The sequence below is a fragment of the Mandrillus leucophaeus genome, unplaced genomic scaffold (assembly GCF_000951045.1).
Source record: "Mandrillus leucophaeus isolate KB7577 unplaced genomic scaffold, Mleu.le_1.0 Scaffold974, whole genome shotgun sequence".
Lineage (NCBI taxonomy): Eukaryota > Metazoa > Chordata > Mammalia > Primates > Cercopithecidae > Mandrillus > Mandrillus leucophaeus.
In genome coordinates this window covers 1,245,335-1,252,383 of record NW_012110630.1, presented here as the reverse complement: position 1 = coordinate 1,252,383, position 7,049 = coordinate 1,245,335, and the positions used below count along the sequence as shown (strand labels likewise).

At 36.8% G+C, this 7,049-nt stretch overlaps 1 protein-coding gene across 2 annotated transcripts in view; it reads right to left on the bottom strand.

Annotated features, from left to right (window-relative positions):
- MAP4K3 (mitogen-activated protein kinase kinase kinase kinase 3) overlaps positions 1-5,911 on the bottom strand; it is a 135,279-nt gene extending 129,368 nt beyond the window's left edge. For both annotated transcript variants that reach the window (XM_011970802.1, XM_011970803.1), the window contains exon 1: positions 5,852-5,911. The gene's annotated coding sequence lies outside the window, so the exon portion shown is untranslated. The remainder of the gene's footprint in view (positions 1-5,851) is intronic.
- Positions 5,912-7,049: the final 1,138 nt, after the last annotated feature.

Genomic DNA, 7,049 nt, shown 5'->3' with positions numbered 1-7,049 from the left:
AAACTGTAGGAATCACATTACCTGACTTCAAATTATACTACAGAGCTATGGTAACCAAAACAGCATGCTGCTGGAAAAACAGACACATAGATCAGTGAACAGAATAGAGAACCCAGAAATAAATCCAGACACGTACAGTGAATGCATTTTCAACAAAGATACCAAGAATATACATTGGAGAAAGGACAGTCTCTTCAATAAACAGTGCTGAGAAAACTGGATATCCATATGCAGAAGACTGAAACTAGACCCCTTCCTCTTACCATATACAAAAATCAAACTAAAATGGATTAAAGACATAAATCTAAGACCTCAAACTATGGAACTACTACAACAAAACATTGGGGAAAATCTCTATGACATTGGTGTGGGCAACGATTTCTTGAGCAATATCCTACAGGCACTGGCAACCAAGCAAAAATGGACAAATGGGATCACATCAAATTAATAAGCTTCTGCACAGCAAAACAATCAATCAACAAAGAGAAGAGACAACCCCACGAATGGCAGAAAATATGTGCAAACTACTCATCTGACAAGGGATTAACAACTAGATTATGTAAGGAGCTCAAACAACTCCACTGTGGAAAAAAACCCTAATAATTCAATTTTAAAATGGGCAAAAGATTTGAACAGACATTTGTTCAAAGACATAAAAATGGCAAACAGGTATATGAAAAGGTGCTCAACATCACTGATCATCAGAGAAATGCAAATCAAAACTATCCATGAGATATTATCTCCCCTTATTCAAAATGCCTTTTATCAAAAAGACAGGCAATAAATGCTGGTGAGAATGTAGAAAAAAGGGAATCTTCACACACTGTCGGTAGGAATGTAAATTAATACACCTACTATGGAGAACAGTTTGGAGGTTCCTCCAAAAACTAAAAACAGAACTACCACACAATCATGCAATTCCACTCCTAGGTATATATCCAAAAGAAAGGAAATGAGCATAGCAAAGAGAGATCTGCACACCCATGTTTACTGCTGTACTATTCACAATAACCAAGATTTGGAAGCAACCTAAATGTCCATCAACAGATGAATTAATAAAGAAATGTGGTACATATATACAATGGAGTACTATTCAGCCATTAAAAGGAACGAGATCCTGTCATTTGCAACAACACGGATGGAACAGCAGGTCATTATGTTAAGTGAAATAAGCCAGGCACGGAAAGACAAACATCACATGTTCTCATTTATCTGTGGCAGCTAAAACTCAAAACGATTGAACTTATGGAAATAGAGAGTAGAAGGATGGTTACCATAGGCTGGGAAGCTTACAGGGTTTGTGGGGTGGAAGGGATGTGGAGATGGTTAATTGGTACAAAAACTTAGAAAGAATGAATAAGCCCTAGTATTTGCAAGCACAACAGGGTTACTATAGTAAAAAAAACACATAAATAAATATTCAATTATACATTTAAAAATAATTAGAAGAGTATAACTGGTCTGTTTGAAACACAAGAGATAAATACTTGAGGTGATGGATATCCCATTTACCCTGATGTGATTATTATGCATTGCATGCCTGTATCAGAGTATCTCGTGTGACCCAGAAATATATACGCCTACTGTGTATTCAAAAAATTAAAAATGGCTCACATCTGTAATCCCAGCATTTCAGGAAGCCCAGGCAGGTGGATCACTTGATGCCAGGAGTTCGAGGCCATCTGGGCCAACATGATGAAACCTTGTCTCTACTAAAAATACAAAAATTAGCCAGGCATGGTGGTGCATGACTGCAGTCCCAGCTATTCATGAAGATTGTTTGAACCCAGGAGGTGGAGGCTGCAGTGAGCCAAGATCACGCCACTGCCTGGGTGACAGAGCGAGACTCTGTCTCAAAACAATAAAAAAATTATAATTAAAATTAAAAATAAATTAGGCCAGGTATGATGGTTCACGCTTGTAATCCCAGCACTCTGGGAGGTGGAGGTGCGTGGATCACCTAAGGTCAGGAATTCAAGACCAGCCTGGTCAACACGGTGAAACCCTGTCTCTACTAAAAATACAAAAATTAGCCTGGCATGGTGGTGCGCTCCTGAAATCCCAGCTACTCAGGCAGCTGAGACAGGAGAATCGCTTGAACCCAGGAGGCACAGGTTGCAGTAAGGTGAGATCGTGCCACTGCAGTTCAGTCTAGGCAACAGAGCAAGACCCCATCACAAATAAATAAATAAATAAACTTTTTAAAATTTAAAGCTGCATGAATAAGATGAGAAGCAAAAGTCAGACACCTTGGAGTAACTTCACATTTAAACAATTTGGTCAAAATGTCTGAGTAAGTTTTTATTTTGCTTCAGGTTCAAATTGCTTATCAGTTGTAAAAAAAGGAAAAAGTAACAAACTATAGATAGAAATTCCTAAAATCCAACATGTTGCACTATACTATTTCAGACTTAATTTTTGTTTCCAAAAAGTAGAAGACTGGCCATCAAAACTCTAATATAGGCCAGGCACAGTGGCTCATGCTTGTAATCCTAGTAGTTTGGAAGGCCAAGGTAAGAGGTCGCTTGAGACCAGGTATTCAAGAGCAACCACGGCAACACAGTGAGACCCCATCTTTACAAAAAATAAAAATTAGCTGGGTGTGGTAGCACACGCCTGCAGTCCTAGCTACTTGGGAGGCTGAGGCAGAAGGATAGTATGAGCCCAGGAGATCAAGACTGCAGTGAGCCACGATCGTACCACTGCATTGCAGCCTGGGCTACAGTGCGACTGTCTCTTAAACACACACACACCCCTCTACCTTAGAAAAATGTGAGCATAACACCACTCGTGAAGTAGTTCCCTCCTCCATACCCCAAATAAAATCGGAGTCTACTCAGTTCTCTAGAGCTATCTATCAATTCACCAAAGAATATATTACATGATGCTACAGGAAGGCAATCAGCAAAATCCGGACTGAGGGGAATTTTACGGGATAAACGATGGAGTTACTTCAACAGAAAGTTACAAGGAAAAAAGATAAAAAGAAATTAAGCAGGAACCTATAGATATAACATAGCAACTATTTGCTAAGTGTAGGTCTTATTAACAGGGAACTGTAATGTTGTTAATGGTTTTAGTTACATATCTTTAATAATTTTATTAAGGCATATGTTTAAATCGGATAGTTCAGCAATTTCAAGTGTATAATTCAACGGTGTTTTTAGTAAATTTACCAAGTTGTACAACCATCACTAGATTATTCCCGTAAGAACCTTCACGTCCAATAATTGTCCACCCCTCTGTCCCCAGCTCACCAGATTAACTTTCTGACACCACAGATTTGCCTTTTCTGAACTGTTCACATGAAATCATACAGTATGTAGTTTCGTGTGTCTAGCTCCTTTCACTTAGCACATTTTGGTCACCTATGTTACAGCATGTATCAGCAACTTGTTTTTATTGTTGAATAGTATTCAACTGTATGAACACAACATATTCATTCACCAGTTGATGGGCAGTTAAGATTGTTTCCAATTTTGAGACATATTGTGAATAACGCTACTATAAACATTTGTGCATGACAATCATTGTGTCGGCAGATATGCAAGAGTAGAACTGCTGGGTCATTATGGCAAATTTATGTTGAACACTTTAAGGAAGTCACAAACTGTTTTCCAAAGTGGTTGCATCATTTTACATTTCCACCAGCTGTGTATGAGGGTTCCTGTTTGTGATTATATTTTGAGTATTTATACTTTAGGTATATATACAGAAATACTATGGGCTAACATTATATGATTGAGGGATCAAAATAACTGGTGGCGGGGGAAATGGGTAGCTGTAATAGATGAAACATATTTATGGTGATAACCCTTGTTTTCTCCAGGTGGTAGAATATGAATGATTTTTATTTTTTTCCTTTTGTATAGTTGTATATTCTACTTTTAATACATTGATCAACATATACACGGCAGTGTTCAAGATTGACAGTGCAAGGCCGGGCCGGTGGCTCAAACCTGTAATCCCAGTACTTTGGGAGGCCGAGATGGGCGGATCACGAGGTCAGGAGATCGAGACCAGCCTGGCTAACACGGTGAAACCCTGTCTCTACTAAAAATACAAAAAACTAGCCGGGCGAGGTGGCGGGCGCCTGTAGTCCCAGCTACTCGGGAGGCTGAGGCAGGAGAATGGCGTAAACCTAGGAGGCGGAGCTTGCAGTGAGCTGAGATCCGGCCACTGCACTCCAGCCTGGGCGGCAGAGTGAGACTCCGTCTCAAAAAAAAAAAAAAAAAAAGATTGACAGTGCAACAACATTTCATGAACAGAAAATAATTGACTTGAACAGTAAGCTTTTTCAAGTTTTTATTTTTTAAGGAAATTTTAAGATGTACAGAATGGGTACTATATGCCAGGTCCTAAGTTCAGTGCTGGGGGCACAAATTTGATTAAAACTTAGAAACAAAGAAAGGCAAGTCTCTAGAATGACAATATAGCTATGGTCAGCACTACAGCAGAGCTATTCACTCAGGAGTCATCTTAATTAGACCCAGGGTCAGGGAAGGCTTCCTGAAAGAGAAGGTACTCAGGTGATTTGAGTGAATGATGTATATACAAAGTACTTCTCATTAGAACCATTTCATTAAGTAACACAGTCACTTCTTAATGATTAAAAATGAAGGTCCTGCTTTAAATGCCAAATTTCTTTTTGTAGCTAATATTTCAACAACTTCAAATATCCTTCTAAAATTTCCCATAAATTGAAGAGTAGGAGATTTAGAAAAAAGACAAACATCTTGTCTTGTGATGTTTAGAATATAATGACTACATAAAATCTGTAAATATATATAGCTGGAAAATTTTTTAAATTCATTATATTTCTGTGTGGTTTGATCACAGTCAATCAGTACATCCTTAAATTTTCATTTTAATATCACTTCTAAAAAGCTTATTGATGCTCTAAGTAAGGGGTGAGCAAACTATAGGGAAAGAGAGAGAACTGAATATAGAGACGATACACGACCTACAAAGCCTAAAGTATTGGCTATTTGGCCTTTTTTTTTTAAAGAAAAAGTTTTTGCATTCTTGCAAAGTCTGTGAATGGATTTCTGTTCATACTAGAACTGAAACTTGTTTTACCAATAAACTCTTATTATCAGCTTGTAACGGAAGAAGTCATCAGAAAGGCACTAATTGCTGTGGAACTCGGTCTAGACACTAGCACATTTATAGACTTGCTTATGGTGGGCAGAAGAAAGGGTGGGAAGGGGTTTCTAAGAGAGAATAAACAAAGAGTGAGTAATTAGCTAAGAAAAATGTGGGTTTTGAGGGAAGTAGGAGGAATTCAAAGAACACAGTTGAAGCAAACAAAAAATATGGAGTAGTCTTAAGGGTCTTTACAATAAGCTGCTCAATTTGGTAGACAACTGCTGAGATATCAATGAAATACAGAACGTGGAGGCTAGATTGCCCGAGAAAACTGGGAGACTCAGAGACATGAAGCTACTTGCCCAAGTTCACAGACCAAGGGAGTGGGAGACAAACTGAACTACAACTACCCAAATTTCGGTTCTGTTTTTTCCACGACATCACACTGAACCACAAGACGTTAGCCTGGAAATAAACCACTATCAGCTTGTTACAAGTTAGCTCAACTGAGTTCAGAAAGAACAAAGTCTTTTCAGGAGTTCCCCTTCCTCCTTCAATTATCAGTTATTTTTCAGGGAAGAACTGAGCAAGGTGTGTGTATGCAGAACTCGAAGAACTGGAGGAAAGAGCATACAAGCAGCTGTATTTATTCCACAAGATGTTGGGGAAAACAAGAGAATGTTGACCAAACATCATTAAAATAAGCCGTAAGATATCCCATGGCTTTCTAGCAATAAGAAAAAATGAATTTCAAATAATTTACCTGGTTCCAATTTTATTACTTTAATTGCTGCTAATTCACCAGTGTTAACATTCCGTGCCTAAAAGAAAAAAAAGGAAAAAAGGATTATTGTGAAGAAAGTTTTCATAAAAAGTGTATAAAATTTCACTTTAGCTTACTGTTTGTTTTCTGTTACATAAAAATATTTTAAAAGAAATGCAAATGTAATTTATATTTACAAAACAAAGTTTATACTTCACAATAAATTTCAACATTTATGTAAAATTTAATATTGGCAATACTAATACTAACAGCTAATATACACTTAGATGTCAGTATGGATGTGCCAGGCACTATTCTAAATGTTTTAATATTAATTCATTTAATTCTCACAACAATCTTATAAAATAGATAGATGTTATTCTCATTTTGCAAGTGAGGAAACTAAAGGACATAGAACTCAAAAGAACTTAACAAGGTCATATAGCCAGTGGGTCGACAGTGCTGGGATTCAAACCCAGGCAGTCTAACTCCAGTCTGAGCCTTTAAGTATTACACTGTATTGCTATTCACTCAAAGGCTAGTTGAACTAATTGACTAGCCTTACATTTTTTCATTTAAAAGCTTTAGGATATGAAAGGCTAACACAATTGTGTATATAATTATGAAAACAGGCCCCCTGCATCCTTTTAAACACACCTGATGGTACAGTCAAATACATGTAGTTCAATGCAAAACAAATCTATTTTGTAAGCCACATGTTAAAAATCAAATTATATTATTAGATTCCTGGCATTTACAACTGTATAATTATGTATATAAGTATACATAATTATATTATGTGTATTTATGTGTACATATAACACAATAAATATTATATATTATATAATACATGTATAAATAAGCAGAAACTATATTAAAATGGCAGTCTTTGTCAATTTAAAATGTTTTATAATTGGATCAGAACTTTCAATTTGATATTCTAAACTGTTAACTAAAAATAAATTAATTTTCATACCACCAGTGAAGAACAATACATGCCATTGCCTGATCACAGAAAGATCCATTCATGTGACCAAAATTATTCCTAGTTGCAACACTCTCTTATTAATGGATTGGTGAAAATCAGTGAATCACCTGGCAAGAGGTGATAATACCATTAATAGTGGAATTCTTCTAAGAATACTAGGGCACTAAAAATACCAGCCAAGGATCTAAGATATGAGACACAGTCATTGCT